At 36.2% G+C, this 19,564-nt stretch overlaps 1 long non-coding RNA gene across 1 annotated transcript; it reads left to right on the forward strand.

The window, feature by feature from the left end:
- The first annotated feature begins 635 nt into the window (after positions 1-635).
- Positions 636-19,015, forward strand: LOC138696463 (uncharacterized). Its single transcript, XR_011331388.1, has 2 exons — positions 636-6,722; positions 8,858-19,015. It is a non-coding gene; the product is annotated as an uncharacterized lncRNA (long non-coding RNA).
- The last annotated feature ends 549 nt before the right edge of the window (positions 19,016-19,564 follow it).

The raw sequence follows: 19,564 nt of genomic DNA on the forward strand, positions 1-19,564 counted from the left end.
CCAGTAAGGCATCACTCACGAGGCAACTAAACCAGGACATAATGGGTTAGGGTGGCCAGTTCCTCTCCCCCTCCATTACCTACATAGGGTCCACACCTGTGGAGTAATGGCTAGCACGTCTGGCCGCGAAACCAGGTGGCCAGGTTTCGATTTCCGGTCGGGGCAAGTTACCTGGTTAAGGTTTTTTCCGGGGTTTTCCCTCAACCCAATATGAGCAAATGCTGGGTAACTTTCGGTGTTGGACTCCGGACTCATTTCACTGGCATTATCACCTTCATTTAATTCAGACGCTAAATAACCTAAGCTGTTGATAAAGCGTCGTAAAATAACCTACTAAAAAAACCTACATAGGTGAATAGTTACATATTACATTAATGAGACTGGTTGTAGCCAAACAATAATTGTTCTTCCTCTGACATATCAAGTGAGATGTACTGCCTGATAATAGATGTATATATCAGCCGAAACCTTAATCAGAGGTAAAAGGGGTAGGGTCAAGATAATGTCAACTGGCCACTGAACGAATATTGCACACTTTTATCATTGCCAATGTGGCGCTATAAACCAATTTTCAATACTTCTATCATAGCCACACAACACATTTAAATTCTTATTGTACTTATATATATATATATATATATATATATATATATATATATATATATAGTGTGTGTGTGTGGATCTATGCGTCGTACTGCGGGATACACGAGAATGGATCATATTAAAAATTTTGACATTATGAAAGAACTGCAGATTGAACCGATTATGGAATACCTACAGAAATACAGACAAAACTGGAGATCACATGTCATCAGAATGCCTCGTTCTAGAAGAATTCCACGCCAAATTTTAAATTACCATCCTGTGGGCAAGAAATCCTTGGGCAGACCGTTCAAGCATTGGCAAGAGACCGTAACGGGTCACTAGGCCCAATGCATGCAAGGATGATATATATATAATTATTACTATATTAACACATCTAATATATCATAAAACATACACTGAACGAACTAAATGTAATTACGCCTATTATGAAAGTCGTCATATTTTCTTTCTGGAATTACGATCCACTTCCACTAGATGGCTATTGATGACATGAGTAGCAGGGCCAACAATACATGCAAACGAAATAATACTAAATGTGAGGAATGTTACTACAGGTGTGTATTATTATGACAGGTTAGGTTAGATTAGGCTATGTGCGTATTATGTGACAGGTTAGGTTAGATTAGGTGTGTAGTATTATTACTATGTTGGCGACACTGAAACCCACTGTTACATTAACGAAATATGGCCGTATTCTTCATTCACGCATGACTATTTTCGTATACAAGTAAGGTCCGTATTTAGGGCGTGTTGGGTGGGTTTACAGCTCCCCCAGTGGTCACATCAGTTTCTACTAGTCAATACATTTTCAAGGTATTTTGTCAAGTTCCTATAGTGGCTGGGACGTAAGTAATCATAACCCCTAAACTAACCTAACCTATTACATATTCGTACATACAAGTTATACTAAAGGTCGAAATTAACCGGATAAATCGCAGTATAGCGAACACCAGTAGGGGAAGTTATCCCCACCCACATGAAATGTGCATTCGACACAACACTCGCCTATCATGTAGAGTGTCTGTTGAACTAGTAGGGGAAAAGTGGAAGGGCCGTGGGCGGAGCTTCTACGTTCGCTATATTGCGATTTGCCCAATTAATCTTACCTGATATGTCACAGATTCTTATATGCAAGGCAGACAGAAAGCGTAAACTAACCTGTCATAGATTCCCGCACCATAGAACTTAGAAAAATGCAACTTTCAGTGTTGTGTACTATAGAAAAGCCTAAACTAACCTAACCCAACCTGTCACTGATTCTGTCTTACTAAAACTCGCCTTTTCTCTGTAATCAGTATGGAACTCACGGAAATGTATGTGCTGCCCCTCCCTGCCATCTACCCCTTCCACCTCGACGGAGTGAACTCACCTGTCTGCACCTCTGCCAGTCCCCACTTTCACAGCTAGTTTCCACGCTTATTTCGGTGCGAAATTATGTCGACACTCCCTGTCAAAGTCATTATAGGATGTAGGACAAGATCATTAAACGACATGTCTTGTATACACAGGATGCCTGACAACCCTACCTGAAATGAAAGTGTTTGAGAGTGCTCAACAGTCATTTTACAAGTTCAACTTGAACTGCTGTACTCTCGTTTCACAAGTTGTTGTTGAAAACAAGGCCGACACTTAGGTGCGTGAAATTTCTAAGTAGTGTGTGGAAGAAAACTTACTTCATACTTCGCCTAGGACTTTCAAGCATTTAAAAAAAAAAGCCTAGAAATTGTACATAGTAGCTACTAGTGTCGTGCAATGAGACTGGATATCAAGATACTACGAACTTCGCCCTACTTCATAGGCATCCCAACAGTACATGGAAATAAAGCATGTAGGCCTAACTATAACAACCGAATCTGTTGAAAACCATCAGAGACATTATGTTCTGTTCAAGTTTGCCGAGTCTCTGTAGAACTGAAGCTCCCTTTGCATTTGTTCAATCTATCCCCCTCCTTACATAGTTAGGTGACTTTCTCCTTAATTCCTCCTCTTCCTGCGCCTTTATGTTTTATCTACATAAGGATGTCAGGCACATATCTTGCGAAGTTATGCACAGTAATTAACCCTCCGCAAGCTGACTGAAATGCACAAGCTGTAAGCTAAGTGGATATGGGATACAAAATTGGCCCTGCCAGCTTGCTGAGGGTTAATATAGGTAATTTTTCTTATTATTAATATTACAAAGCATTCACAAAAAAATATGCGTATAAATAGGTGAATGAAACAAAAATATAATTTAAAAAAACACATAAGTATGTTCATAGTACCATTGTGCAATGTTCAAACATGAGAAAGGAAAGCAAGACATTACAGACTTCGTCTTATTTCGTATGAAATAGTGTCCTGCAATGTTCGAACATGAGAGTGGCAACCAAGATTTTATGAACTTCGTCTTATTCCGTATGACAAATTAATTGCAAGATGTGTGCTAAAGTCCTTAAGCGGAAGTGGAGGACAGAAAATTTGTTTATAATAATGTGGAACAAACACGACAGAGCGAACATCAGCAAATATCGAACTTCACCATACTTGACAAACTTGAACAGAACATAGCACCTGTAATGCATGTCGCTAGTTAAAAGCATGAAGGAATGGAAAAAGACAGCAAATATTTTCATAATATTGGCGAACAAACAGGATAGGCTTTTTACTGCAAAGCGAACATCTGCAAATATCGAACTTCACCATACTCGACAAAATGAATCGAACATAGTGTCTGTCATGCACGATGATAATGTGTAGTATGAAAATGAAATAATTTATTTCATTTAACAGGTTAGATATTATGTTATAATTATGTATAATATGAAAAAAAAACATTTAATTAATCATTTGTTAGCAGAGTGGATAAGTTAGTATACGTTGTAATTATAGGTATATAGTATGAAAATGGAATCTTTTTTCTATTTATTAACAGGTAGGGTACTCTAACTTTATTAAGTTATGTGTAATATGAAAATGAAATAATCTTATTTATTCTCAGGTTGAATATTGCAGGCTACAACGAATTATGTATAGTATGAGATTGAAATCATAATATTGTTTATTTATCAACAGGGTGGATAAGTTATAATAATGTGTACCATGAAAATGAAATAGTTTATTTTTAAGGACTTAATTTAATTTATATTATGTGTTCTTGTTATAATACTCGAACCGAATGGTCTCTAGAGACCCTCTCCTCTATTGTATATTTGTCTAAACATGAAAACCACTTGATTATAACACTTGACGACCGCCTGTCAGCTGTTAGTCTTCAGAGCAGTTACAGCAGTTATGTAGGTGTATTATTGCATTGGTTTTCGTATTTTCTGTAACTTCCCCCCCTCCCCCTCATTTTCGAGTGTCAAATAGGATGCCCCCACGTAAACATAAAAGTTTGAGTTTGAGAGACAAAACAGAAATTATAGACTTGTTCGAGAAAGAGACCAGCTACTCTGTGATTGCTATGCATTTCGGGTTCAGCAAGTTGGTGATTAGTGACTTCAAGGGGAACAAAAAAATGTAAGGAAGTTCATAAGCACAATGGAACACGGCCCTGGTGAATGTAAAACCCTGAAGAAACCTGAAAATACCAAGGTAGACAATGCTGTCTATGTGGTTCATTGAACAGAGACGGCAACACATTTGTTTAAAGAAATCCTGGTAAATGAATGATCCCTTTCTCCAATCTGTTTGGATTATCAAGTCCGTACTGTATTTCAGTGATTAGAAACATACTGTATTTCAGTGACTAGAAAAAAATTGTTTCCTCTAAATCACTACCAGGTGGCTCGAAAGTTTCTCCTCTATAGATAGAGCTTGGATTATTTTTGACATCAAGAAATTCGTTGAAAGCCAAAAATCCATTCAAACTAAGCTTAGGCCAATGAAAAATGTTTAAGATAAAACAAAATATGTTTTCTTGAAGTGTAAACTAGATTTTTCAAAACATTGGCGTTTGAATGCAAACCATTTTTGATGAAATGTCAGATTTCAGAGCCACTCAGTCCATTTTTATTCACAGACATGCAAAGCTTTGTGCAAAATCTGATGAAGCGATTTATTAAATCAAGTAAAATGCCCACCACTATAAGTAAGATTTCCTCATTAGATCTTTATGACAAGGACAATTTATGTGAACTGAAAAATATTGATTTAGGATTTCAGACAAAGATGTTTCTAATGAAGCTAATACTCATATTAGAATGCCAGATTATTTTAATTAGAATGACTGAGAAGATACTAGAAAGAAGTCCTTTGAAGTGTAGGGCTGTTCAAGGCTTGTCATTAGATCCTAGTATAATTTTCTATCGGTCAGAACAAGAAAAACTGAGGTTTAACGTGTTACTGAAACATTCTATTCAGACAGTAGAATTACTGTACAGATTGTGTTACAGAAAAGACAAAAGTGCAGCATGCGTTTCTTTGTAATGAAATTCACTCTACTTTAGATTAATTAACTTGAAAACATTCTCAGTAAATGGATGCACTTCTAAAAGAATTGACGACTTCTTTCCTTCAATATTGCTTGGGATCAATCATATTCAGAATTGTGGTAGGTTTTCAAGTTCAGTATTATATTTTTCCATGGAAATGCAACAGTAGAAAGTGGTTTCTCCATATAATAAGGGCCTCTTGGTAGAAAATTTACATGAATAAAGTCTCACTGCACAGGGAAGAGTAGAAAATGCAATCAGTGCTATGAAAGCGTTGAACAGGTTTCAGTAACCCATGCAATGTTGATGAATGTTAGAGCTGACCGGAGAAGATATGAAGAATATCTTTAAGAATCAACAAAAAACCAAAAAGAGGAAGGAATGAACAAGGTTGAAAAAACACTTACTTTGGAGATAAGAAAACTAAAAGATATATAAACTACAACCTATGAAAGAGGAGAAGACTATAAAAACAAAAATTCAGGTGTTTGAGAAGGAAAAAATCAACAAGAATTAACTTTTGTGCTAAAATTTTCTTGTATTAGTTTATTGTGATGTGTTGACTTGTAAGTGCTTTATATAACTTAAAATTACTTTTATTTTAAAAACAATATTTTGTATCACTTTTTATGTTGTTTGTATTACTTGATTTTGTTGTTTGCATAGCTTGTTTGGTTTTTCTTATTTCAATATACTGTATGTATATTTCTTTTGAAATAAAGAATAAAAATGAGTTAAGGAGAGAGTTGGACGGTTATGGGGATAGTGGAGCCTGATAAAAAATATTACATTTATTGTGTACATTGCCTCTGATCGAGGTTCTGGCTGATATGTACTCGTACGTCTAATATCAGGCAATACATCTCACTTGAAGATATGTGTCAGAGGAAGAACAATTGTTTGTATGCATCTGAAATCTGATTAGTGTAATATGTAGCTAATCGGCAATGTATGCAATGGAGGGGGAAATGAACTGGCCGTCCTATCCCACTATCTCCAAGTGGTATCTTGTTGATATCACTTGAGAGGTTCAGACCTGTCTTCCGATAGTTTACTAAACAATGACAATTATGTATTCACAATGAATTTTAATGAATATACCTTAAGGTATCCATTGACCCCCTAGAATGGTGGTTTTTCTTCAAAAAATGAAAATGTTGTTTTTTGTATCATATTATAGCCTGATTCTTCTAGTTTTTAAACATATACAACATGTTTAGTTTTTCCCACTATTGATGGATAAAATTTAATTTTTTCATACTCCATGCACAGCTGCTTGTGCCAAGAAGTGGGTATTTACGAAAAGCTTACAGACCCGAGTATGCTGAGCAGGTGTTTGCATGACAAGACTCAGAATGCAAACAAGTCTTTCATTGGTTTGATTTGGAAATGTTGCCCTAAAAAAACGTATGTAGGTCGTACAACCCTGAAACTGGGGTTATCTGCCACTTCAGTTGTGGCAACAAAGTTGAATTGGACGTATTCCGGAAGATGAGCATCACCCCAGGAAAATACACAATGACTGGTGTGAATGCTGCAGGCGAGACCTGAACCCTGAAGGACAACATACAGTGCACTCCTGAGCAATAGTAATGAAGATGGTACCGGTACCAGAGTGCTGTGAAAAAAAGAGAAAAATTGACCTCAAGATACAAGAAGAGGGCCTCATCTATGTTGCAGGAGGGTTTTAGGAGCATAGAAGTAAGTTATTTGTTACCTAGCTTGAACTTAAAATTTAACTTCATTTTTACCCTATTTCAGTTTTTCAACATTTTTCAGTCTTTGGGCAAGTAAAAAGTACACTTAGAATTGAACTATCGACTTCATTGAAACACGAAATTGAAGCTTAGACATAGAACTATGTTGTAATCTAAAATCAACTAATTTAGTTGAAAGCAAAAGCATTGCCTCCCTACAAATACAAAACTAACTTTTTTACATGTTAAAAAAATTAATGAGAAAGTTCATTCTAGACTACAACATTCTTCACTGTTTAGGGATCAATTTGGTGAAAAATTGAATGATCTAGGTCAATTGGAAACGAAGAAATGCTTGCCAAAAGAATATAGGCCTATGATTTTTTTCACAACATTTTTGCCCTGTGCCCCCATAATTTTATTTTTCTTTCCTTTTGCATATTTATTGCATTCTGACAACATCCAGATAGTGTCCTATTGTCTGTGATTCATTATGGGTAATTCTGCAGCAGTTAACAAAGCACCCTATTGTCTGTGAATCACTGTGAGTAATTCTGCTGCAGTTAACAAAGCACCCTATTGTCTGTGAATCATTGTGGGTAATTCTGCAGCAGTTAACAAAGCACCCTATTGTCTCTGAATCACTGTGAGTAATTCTGCGGCAGTTAACAAAGCACCCTATTGTCTGTGAATCATTATGGGTAATTCTGCAGCAGTTAACAAAGCACCCTATTGTCTGTGAATCATTGTGGGTAATTCTGTGGCAGTTAACAAAGCACCCTATTGTCTGTGAATCATTGTGGGTAATTCTGCGGCAGTTAACAAAGCACCCTATTGTCTGTGAATCACTGTGGGTAATTCTGCGGCAGTTAACAAAGCACCCTATTGTCTGTGAATCATTGTGGGTAATTCTGCAGCAGTTAACAAAGCACCCTATTGTCTGTGAATCATTGTGGGTAATTCTACGGCAGTTAACAAAGCACCCTATTGTCTGTGAATCATTGTGGGTAATTCTGCGGCAGTTAACAAAGCACCCTATTGTCTGTGAATCACTGTGGGTAATTCTGCGGCAGTTAACAAAGCACCCTATTGTCTGTGAATCATTGTGGGTAATTCTGCAGCAGTTAACAAAGCACCCTATTGTCTGTGAATCATTGTGGGTAATTCTACGGCAGTTAACAAAGCACCCTATTGTCTGTGAATCATTGTGGGTAATTCTGCAGCAGTTAACAAAGCACCCTATTGTCTGTGAATCATTGTGGGTAATTCTGTGGCAGTTAACAAAGCACCCTATTGTCTGTGAATCATTGTGGGTAATTCTGCGGCAGTTAACAAAGCACCCTATTGTCTGTGAATCATTGTGGGTAATTCTGCGGCAGTTAACAAAGCACCCTATTGTCTGTGAATCATTGTGGGTAATTCTGCAGCAGTTAACAAAGCACCCTATTGTCTGTAAATCATTGTGGGTAATTCTGCGGCAGTTAACAAAGCACCCTATTGTCTGTGAATCACTGTGGCTAATTCTGCGGCAGTTAACAAAGCACCCTATTGTCTATGAATCACTGTGGGTAATTCTGCGGCAGTTAACAAAGCACCCTATTGTCTGTGAATCATTGTGGGTAATTCTGTGGCAGTTAACAAAGCACCCTATTGTCTGTGAATCACTGTGGGTAATTCTGCAGCAGTTAATAAAGCACTCCATAATTAAATGCATTGCTGATTCTGTGATGTTGAAACCAGCTTATCATCACTTAAAAACATTCTTGTGGACAACATGAAAAGTATGTTGCCTGACAGCTTAGTAAATATACAACTTAAGCAGAAACAAAGTTATGTTTCAATATATTTGTGTAACAGAAAAACATCAGTAAGAATTGCTTAAAATAATTTTTTTAATGGTGCATTTTTTTTTTTTTTTCATTAGCCCGGTTTTTAAGTGCATACATGCATATTCTGTCGTTTTTTTAGTACATATAAATCCGGCCCCTAATAATCAAAGACCTAGAATGGTAGTTGAACTTCGAGTTCACAACATGATCATAAAATTTGTAATTCTTAAATGTTCCAAAATGTATGTAAGGTTAAACGATGCTAAGGTAGGTGTATTCTATTTAACTCTATTATTTTCTTACTTTACAGGGTTCGACAATGGACAGAAAATATGGATGTGTCCTATAATTACTACACAGATTCTAAAAACAATGCTCAACAGAGTAATATGCAGCCGTCACTTTTCAGAGTCTGATTTTAAAACAAAAGAGAGAAAGGGTCTCAACTGGTTGGCAGTTCCATCTTTGCATGGATCAATTCCAAGCATATATTCAGCCCTACAACTAATAACTCTTCATCCCCACAATCTAACATATTTACTCGCTTACCTAAAAATGAATACAAATAAAGCAAAAACTAGGTATACTTTATGAAGGTAATACCACAGTCTAGAATATACAGTCACGAAGCTTCAGGTGATTTTTTTGCATTTCTTGAGATTATAAGCGGCTAGCTACTAGTATAGATGGCATTTCGGAAGGCGACAGCTGCTACATGCGCCTTAGCATTTCTGGTATGTGACGTCACAAACTTGTACAGTAGAACCAATCAGAATCAGTCTATAACAAGTACTTCCAGAGTTCGTTTGTTCACGTGTGAGTGTTTCAATACATTGAATAAGTAAAACTAACATTTACTGTGTGTGTGTAAGATAAATAAATGGAAGAAGAGACTGTAAAAAGACAAATATTGCACAGGCAGGCGCGGAAAATAGTGTTTAAGGTGTATAATTATTTTAAAAACGTTGACGAGCAGAACTCTTCCAGCCATCTTGATGCTGACTGCAATGTTGCCAACACGCAAGAAACAACTGCAGAAGCATGTGGTGTGGGATTGAGAAACATGCAAAGAATATTGTTAGTGAAGGGAAGAGGGTTTGTTTGGTCTCATGCTTACAGTAATCAACGGCTAAGATCATTATTGTCTTTTGATAATTTAAATTCTCTCCTGCATTATTTGTATTGCACATGCTCGTGAAGTCGATGTGGCAATGTTGTACGCTGCCTTGCCCTCTCTATCTGTCTCTCTCGACGCAAACGCAAGGAGACTACCGCCTTCTGAATTGCCGTCGACTCTAGGAGTACTGGGAACAATAGAATGTGTTGGTACTATTTTGCTTTGTTGTTTGTGAAGACAAGTTGTGTAAACTGTGAAATGTTCATTAGCGATTGTGATAAATGTTAATAACTAAAATAGAATAATTGAAATAATAATATGGGACAAGGAGACGTTTGTAAGGTTGTTTCAGATAAAAAAAAGTTGAAGTGTATAGGTTCAAAATAGGCCTACTTAACACAGAGACTCTCAATGAATAGAATTATTCTATTTCTGATTTTTGAGGAAGCAAATAAACTATTAATTTTGTATACAGGCCAAACCGTGCCTAGTATTAGCCCATGAATGATGGACTATAATATCTTTGCAAGACTTGGATAACCAAGTTTTATTAACAAATTCCACTAACACACTAGATTTTAATCTGCTAGCACTCAACATAGATAAAACAACTTTCATTCTCTTTGCTTTAAACAAAACAGGCCTCCCTACAGTGGAAAACAACTATAATTAAAAAATTCATAGCAATAATTGTACAAATATCTACAGGGTGAATCAAAAGTCTGGAACCATATAAACATATTCCATATGCTTGATTTTCTGTTACTGTAGGTGTTACCAGTATTTGTAAGACCAAATGCTCTACTAAAATCCATGAGGATTTACTTGAGACAGCTATATTATACCTGCTTCGTTTGAAGGTAGGGTAGTAGTGGAGGTTGTCCTTTGAACAACAGATACTCACGTCAAGTGCATTCCACAGCAATGATCTTGCAGCTAGCGTCAGTGTCTGACGGTGTGTGAGGAATTTACTTGAGGCTCAGTTCCTCTTCAGCAACAGCAGTCGGGTTTTCAGAGGGGTAGGTGTGAGTATATCATGTTCAGGTAATTATTATTACAGTATTGTGTTGTGCTAGTGTGGTTTTCCTGTTTCGTTTTCAGTGTTAAAAACAGTCATGTAGAAATGGTTCAAAACATACAGCTATTTAACCTATTTATTAATATTTGTTTTGGTTGTCATTATTCTCCAAACAGGTGTTGGACCAAAGGGGAAAGCTTTGCAGTCGGACAGAATAGAAATTATAATAAATATTCACAAGTTTTTCACCGACGAATTTGATGCCTTAAAAAAATGGAAAACCTATAATATCAGTTGCTGACGTCATGAAGAGAACTACAACTGCGACTGGAATATCCTGTGCAAGTGTATACAGAATTTTAAATGAAAAGAAAGATGAAATGCACAGGAACCAAAATTAGAACCTCTGGCAAAAAAAGGCCTAACACCACACCTAGAAAAACCAAAATAGATTCGTTTGCAGCAGCTGCCATTAAAAGAACAATTTATTCTTTATATAAAACAAGTTTTGTTCCCAGTTTACCTGACATACACAAAGCTCTGCGGGAGGCTAAATTACTTGAGGGCAGCATATGGGTTGTACGACAGGTATTGAAGACTCTAAATTTTCGTTATGCCAAAAACATTCAGGGAAGAAAGTTTTTAATGGAAAAACCAGATATTGTTGCCAAGAGATTTTATTTCTTACGGAAAATGCGGTAATTGAGGGAAAGTGGCCGACCAATTGTTTATATAGACGAAACTTGGCTGAACATGGACCATACTACAGCAAAGGTATGGTTACAAGAAAAATCCAATGGCAAAGTTGATTCACCTATGAATGTGCCTATAGGTAAAGGACAAAGATTTATCATCGTACATGCAGGCTGTTCTGAGGGATTTATTCCAAATGCCCTCCTGTATTTCCAGTCAAAATCAACGAAGGACTACCATGAGGAGATGGACGCTTCTATTTTTAAAGATTGGTTTGTAAACAAGCATCTACCAAATATTCCCCAACATAGCATAATTGTAATGGACAAGGTGTCCTATCATTCGGTGGAACTAAATAAGGCTTCCATATCATCGACTCTAAAAGGAGACATGCAGAAATGGTTACGGGAAAAGAATATTGAATATGACCCATGAGGCACGAAAATAGTGCTATATGACATTATTTAGAAAATATAAAATTGATACAGTTGCGGATTAATCTTGCACAGGATAGGGACTGCTGGCGGGCTTATGTGAGGGCGGCAATGAACCTTCGGGTTCCTTAAAAGCCATTTGTAAGTAAGTAAGATACAGTTGCGGAGTTAGGACATACCGTACTCCGTCTTCCACCGTATCATTGCAACTTCAATGCAATTGAATTAATTTGGGCCCAAGTAAAGAATGATGTCGCAAAACACAATTTAACATTCAAGTCCAATGACGTAAAACGTTTGTTTGAAAACTCTATGGAAAGTGACACCAGAAAATTGGAAAATGGCGTGTGAATATGTAAAACAGGAGGAAAAGTTTTATTGGAAAAAGGCGATTTAATGGACGAAGTGATGGATCAATTTATCGACCTACAAGAAATGGATAGTGAAAATGAAGGATGTGAACAGTCTGCCGCTGATTCTCTCCTGAAAAATACCAATCCCATCGACCCCGTAACCAGTCCCTGTGCGAGAGAGAGGTAAGTACAAGTTGTATTCCAATGGATACCATCCCATTGTGGAATCCTGGGAAACGAGAATGCAGATGCTTTAGCAAAGAAGGTTAGCACTGCTACTTACAGACCTGTTACTAAATCTACCTATTACTCTATGAAAAGATTTATTAAATCTACATACTTAGACTTCAACAAACAAAATTTGATAACACAATCTCAAGGGAAAAAATGGAACTCTCTGCATCACAATCCACAGTTGATTCCCGATTTACCATGCAAATCGTCTGTAACTGCATTTAGATTGGCAACAGGCCATGACTGTTTGACCAAGCATCTGCATAGAATTGGAGTATATCAGTCCTCTAACTGTCCATTGTGCAACTCAAATCAAGAAATGGATTCAGAACACCTCAAAATCTGTACTTCAGTGGCTGACCATGATAATATCTTTGTAAAATATTGGAGTGCAAGAGGTCAAATGACTTTGTCACATGCCTGGCATTAGAAAATAACATTTCTTGTCTCAAGCTATTCCTCGTATGCTATAGTGACACATTCGATTCTAGCTCTCAGCTATCTCAAAAACCGTCATTTTGGATGCAACTTTGAAATTTTAAATGGAAAGGGGGTCATGTGGTACTCAAAATCCTGTGAAATTTTCTGAAAAAAAAAAAAACAAAAAAAACAATGATGCAATTTGTTTTGAGATATCTCTAATCCTATTATTTAAATATAACTGTTATAATAACACAAACATTAGTTACTGCATCTACAGATATTTTGTAACGTGATATAGTACTAAGGAGGCTTTGGAAAAAGTATTTTTATGCAATTCTTGTAATTAACTTTTCCTGCTTTACTGTTTGGTTAACCTGTGACAGTTTCTATGCATTAAAAATGGTGCAATCTGTTGTGAGATATCTCTAACCGTTTTCAGTTCATTAAATGATAACTGTCACAATGACACAAAAAGAAAATTCTACAAGATGTGCTCAATATGTTGTCCATTTTTGATGATGCACATTTGTAGATGGGAGTTTCCAGTCACAGAGAACATTCTGTGGCATTTCCAGGGTGACTTTAGCACAGGCTTCAATAATATGGTTCTTTAAATGTTCCACAATCATAATTTTCTCTTCATATACCAAGCTCTTTATGTAACCTCAAAAGAAAAAATCAAGGGATGTTAAATCTGAAGACCTGGCCAGCCATTCTACTGGTCCATGCTGATCAATCCAATGTCCAGGGAACTGTTCGTCCAGAGAGTTTCGAAGAGCAAGACCATAGTGGGGTGGAGCGCCATCTTGTTGAAAAAAGATGGGAATTCATCTCCTTCGTTTAGTAAATCAGGAAAGATGTTTTCTTGCAACATGTTCAAATAAGAAATGGCACTCAGGTTCTCCTCAATAAAATATGGTCCAACAATACGATTTCCCCAAATTCCACACCAAACCATTATTTTACCAGCACCTTGCAACATTTTTGTAGCTTAATCCACTAGAATGAATTCTTTCTTCTTTCGATAATGCCATCACGGAAATCAAGAAATTTGTTATAGGAAAGCTTCAAATAATCACAACAATGCATTGAAACTGTCACAGGTTAACCAAACAGTAAAGGAGGAAAAGTTAATTACCAGAATTGCATAAAAATACCTTTTCCAAAGCCTCCTTAGTACTATACCATGTTACAAAATATCTGTAGATGCAGCAACTAATGTTTGTCATTATGGCAGTTATCTTTAAATAACTTGAAAATGATTAGAGATAGTATTTCAAAACAGATTGCACCATTGTTTCCCCCCCCCCCCGGAAAATTTCACATGATTTTGAGTACCTACATGACCCCCCCCCCTTTCCATTTAAAATTTCAAAGTTGCATCTAAAATGGTATCTTTTGAGATAGCTGAGGTCTAGAATCGAATGTGTCACTGGTAGAGCATTTGGTCTTACAAATACTATAACACCTATAGTAATCGAAAATCAAGCATATGGAAGATATTTATAATATGGTTTCAGACTTTTATTCACCCTGTATAATAATTGCAGTTGTCCTAAACTACGCCCATTAACCCATGTGAAATATTGAGGTATCTTCATCGATCAAAACTTAAAATGGAATTTTCATATTAACTACTTACAGTGAAACCTGCCTTTGCGGTCACTTCTTCTAAACGGTCACCTGGCCAAAAGGCCAATTTTCTCTGGAACCAATTGCATTTTCCATAAGATCAATACAAATTCTCTATTTAGCGGCCACCTCATGCGCCGGCCAGCGGCCGGGGTCTATTTGGATTGGAACCTGACTATAACGGTCACTGTCCAACGAAAATCTTTTCACGGATACTGTCTGACCTATTTTTTCGATGGTTAGAGGACAATAGCTAAGTGTACAACAGTACACCCTCCATATCTTGGAGTTAGTTGGTTATTGTTTTATGATTCTTTTGTCACTTTCCACAGCAACCCTGCACAGCCATAAACTCTTACTCGTTTCTAAAGGATTGAAACACGGACGTTTTCTATCGAAAATGTCACAGTATGCTTCAGGTCAGTAGTTAACTATTCGAATTTTTTTCTTTCCTCTTCTATCTTCCTCTATTTGGAACATCTTTTACGAATTTTTCTTCTTTTCATTCATTTGATTCAGAGGAACTGTGTAGTTAGTTTGAGAGAGAAATCATGTCCAACAATAAATCTAGAGTAATGTCAAGTTTAGAGGTGAGATGAAAAATAATTAAAGAAAGTGAGAAGGGAAAATCTGCTAGAAAAATTGCAGAGATATTCAAATGTGGAAGGACACAAATAAACGGTATAATTAAGAATAAAGATGCAATATTAAAAGGATGGGAGAAAAATATGCGTGGTGGCCAAAAAAAAGGAAGAGAGAATCTGTGTTTGGTAATGTGAATGATTTCGTTTACGAATGATTCAAGTGTGCGAGGGCGAAGAAATTGCCAGCAAGTGGGCCTATGATTCAAGAGAAAGCTCTTGAAATTGCCAAAGAACTCAATGTAAGCAATTTTGTTGCTAGTAATTGGTGATTAGAATGCTTTAGAAAACGGCATAACATTGCATTTCGTTCTGTCTGGTGAAGGAGGCGACATTGCAACCAATGTTATTGAAGAATGGAAAAAATAGACTGCCTTCAATTCTTGCTGAATATGAACTCAGAGACATTTACAATGTTGACGAAACAGGTTTTTTTCAGGGCCCTCTCCAGAAAAACTTTAAGTTTTAAGAAAAAAGAGTGTAAAGGGGGAAGTTGGCAAGAGAGAATAACCCTGTTCTTTTATTGTAATGCTGCAGAAAAAAAGGACCACTTTAATAATAGGGAAATCATTGAAACCGAGATGTTTGAAAATTGTTGAAATGGACTTATTGGAGGTGAAGTGGACTGCCAACAATAAAGCTTGGATGACATCATCATTGTTTGAGAATTAGCTATGCAATTTAAATTCCAAGATTAAACGACAGAATCGCAATGTGATCCGTGAAATTGCCGTTTCTTCCCCCAAATACGACATCACACCTCCAGCCCCTTGATCAAGGTATTATCCAGTCATTTAAACTGAGGTATCGCAAGCGAGTTTTGTAAAGGCTAGTTGCAAGAATGGAAAAGGCTGACATTAATATGCACGTTTGTTGTACACGCACAGTACTAAGAAGTCAATGAAATTCAATATTTTCATGCTGATTCATAAAAAACCGCAACCTTAATCCAGCGGCCACCTGATAAAACGGCCATTTTACAAGGTAACTTCAGATGGCCGCTTTAGACAGGTTTCACTGTATGTCTTAAATTATGTAAAACTCTGTACAAATTTATTCAACTGTCGTTCTATGCCTGTAAAACTACTGAGAACAATATTTTTTGCGCTAGTTCAGTCTATAATACAATATGGAATTATAGGATGGGGTGAATTATCACAGAGTACCATTCACCCATTAATATTACTTACTTACAAATGGCGTTTAAGGAACCCGCAGGTTCATTGCCGCCCTCACATAAGCCCGGCATCAGTCCCTGTCCTGTGCAACAGTAATCCAGTCTTCATCATCATATCCCATCTCCCTCAAATCCATTTTAATATTATCCTCCCATCTACGTCTCGGTCTCCCAATAGGTCTTTTCCCCTCCAGCCTCTCAACTAACACTCTATATGCATTTCTGGATTCGCCCATATGTGCTATATGCCCTGCCCATCTCAAAAGTCTGGATTTAATGTTTCTAATTATGTCAGGTGAAGAATACAATGTGTGCAGTTCTGTAACTTTCTCTATTCTCCTGTAACTTCATCCCTTTTAGCCCCAAATATTTTCCTAAGAACTCAAACCAAGAAATGGATTCGGAACACCTCAAAATCTGTGCTTCATTGGCTGGTCATGATAATTTCTTTGAAAAATATTGGAGTGCAAGAGGTCAAATGACTTTGTCAAACGCCTGGCATTAGAAAACAACAACAACATATTTTCCTAAGAACCTTATTCTCAAACACCCTTAATCTCTGTTCCTCTCCCAAAGTCAGAGTCCAAGTTTCACAACCATACAGAACAACCGACAATATAACTGTTTTATATATTCTAACTTCCAGATTTTTTCACAGCAGATTAGATGACAAAAGCTTCTCAACCGAATAATAACATGCATTTCCCATATTTATTCTGCATTTGAATTTCTCCACCTCTTCGTAAGATAACTCACTAATTTTTATATTTCCATTGTGTAGAATATTCTGGTCACGAGACATAATCATATACTTCGTCTTTTCGGTGTTTATTTCCAAACCTACCACCTTACTTGCTTCAAGTAAAATTAATATTACTACATAAAAGAATTATTAAAATATGTTTAAAAACCAAACTTGATTATCCAACTCATTTTATATATAAAGAATTTAATGTTTTAAATATCAAGCAAATTTATATGTTAGGTACTATTTTGAATTACTACCGTAAATATCAAACTAAATTTATATCAGCCAATCATGGCCACGACACAAAAAGATACAGTCAACTCCGGATATAGTGAACCTCTGCAGACTTGCATATTTCGTTCACTGTATCCGAGGTTCACTAAATTCGAAGTCTCTTCCCTAACCTTAATATTTCATTTTTGTGGAATGGATTACACTGTATACTCTTACTCACAGTTGATTTACTAAACTATGCTGTTGATCCACGTCAATGTCACTTATAATATTCACCATATCTTCCAAAGAAAACACTTTATGCTTCGACATTTTTACACAATACATTCACTGTTGAAACACTAGAAACAGACTGATCAGGTAGAAATGTTATGGTGTGACTGCGTACTCAGCTTTGGAATTTCCCAGGTCACTTAATGGAAACTGGCAGGGAGTTGAAGGAGTTTGAAAGCCATAGAATCTTACCTTCATTTATGCTCTGGACAAAATGTCTGTTTTCTTTTAATAAAAGAAGGCAATTTCATTTTCCATTGTTTTGATGCTATCTGTCATAATGGAAATGTTTCTGAGAACAAGAGGCAGTCTACACCTGTGGAGTAACGGTTAGCGCGTCTGGCCGTGAAACCAGGTGGCCCGAGTTCGATTCCTGGTCGGGACAAGTTACCTGGTTGAGATTTTTTTCCGGGGTTTTCCCTCAACCCGCATGAGCAAATGCTGGGTAACTTTTGGTGCTGGACCCTGGACTCATTTCACCGGCATTATCACCTTTATCTCATTCAGACGCTAAATAACCTAAGATGTTGATAAAGCATCGTAAAATAACCTACTAAAATAAAAAAACAAGAGGCAATCCTTTGACGGTGGAGGAATAGAAATAACAGTAGAGTAGAGTGCCTGAGAATAGAATGTCCACCCTTCGATGGTGTAGTGAGGCAAGGTCGTCACGCGTTGTCTCAATTTGCTGTACAGCTCATTGTCTAGGATTCACTAATCCTACCTTTGCTCTTTGACTAAAAGTGTAAGATACTTAGAATGTTGTTCTCAACACATTCTTTCAATTTTATACAAGAAGAATTTGTCAGGATACAAGGTTCACTATAACTGAAGTAAGAGTTCACTATAAACAGAATTATTAATGTACTTTTCAATGTACGCGGGTCGGGACCAACGATTAGGTTCACTATATTCAGAGTTGACTACAATATTTCACTCCCTCTCATTGAACCAAAATGTAAGACTGAAGCAGGTCTAAGGCACAGTTCTAATTACAGTTCGAGATTGTATAATGATTTTATAAAGAGGAATCCTAAACTAAAATTATTAAACAATACATTATTAAAAAAACAAGTGTTTCAACTGTTTTTAGAATTATAATCATATAAATTCTTATTCTTTATTTTTTGTCACTTTAAAAATGTCGTATTCTTAACTTAGTATTTTTATGTATAAGTAATTTTCATTTTATATATAATTACAGTTAACAGTTTAATAACAGTTGTGATTATTATTTTTTTTTCTTCTATCCTGTTTTCATTATTGGTCATACCCGACCTCGACTTAAGCATCTTGCTTTTTTGGTGTACCCAGTTATAATTTTATTTATACCATAATTTGTAATATGTATTTGAATGTGATATTAATAAGCAATTTTGAATTTTGAAGAGTATTCATATAAAAGTGTATTACAATAGTATTGTAAAATCTTTGTTAATGTATGTAATTTTTGTTTGCAATAATAAACTTAACTTCGTAACTTGTCAGTAATTAGTAGCTTGTCATTAAAAATATAAAATAATATAATAAAAAAAATCAATCCTGCAAGGAAACGAACTTATGTCTGGTTCTGAAATCAGAAACTGGCAGTTTTCTAGTACCCGGTACTCGTTACATAAGCTGTTACGTCAGCCATTGTTGTATAATCATAAAAGGTGTATATTGTCCCTGGACCAAAAATATATTACAAACTGACTAAAATCACATCTAGTAACAAACTATTAAAATTCTGTTCAGAAAGGAGCCACTGTGTAAACATAAAAACGACCTAATAATGAGTACTGGGTATAGTGAGGATCACGTAAGTTCAGTTCCCAAACAGCAAATATTTCCGCCTTGTCAGTGTTGCCAACTGTTACCAGATATCACCACATGTAGTAAAATCACGAGCCTATGTACTGAATGACTTCTTTACTCACCGTACTTTACCTTAATGTTGGAAGGTTATTCGAAATAGTTTCAATAATAATGAGAAATGTATTGCTATGTTCTATTCTTTTATTCCTTTACATTATTATTAGTATTAGCATTAATAGGTTA

Source organism: Periplaneta americana, chromosome 3 (assembly GCF_040183065.1).
Source record: "Periplaneta americana isolate PAMFEO1 chromosome 3, P.americana_PAMFEO1_priV1, whole genome shotgun sequence".
NCBI classification, from domain to species: Eukaryota; Metazoa; Arthropoda; class Insecta; order Blattodea; family Blattidae; genus Periplaneta; species Periplaneta americana.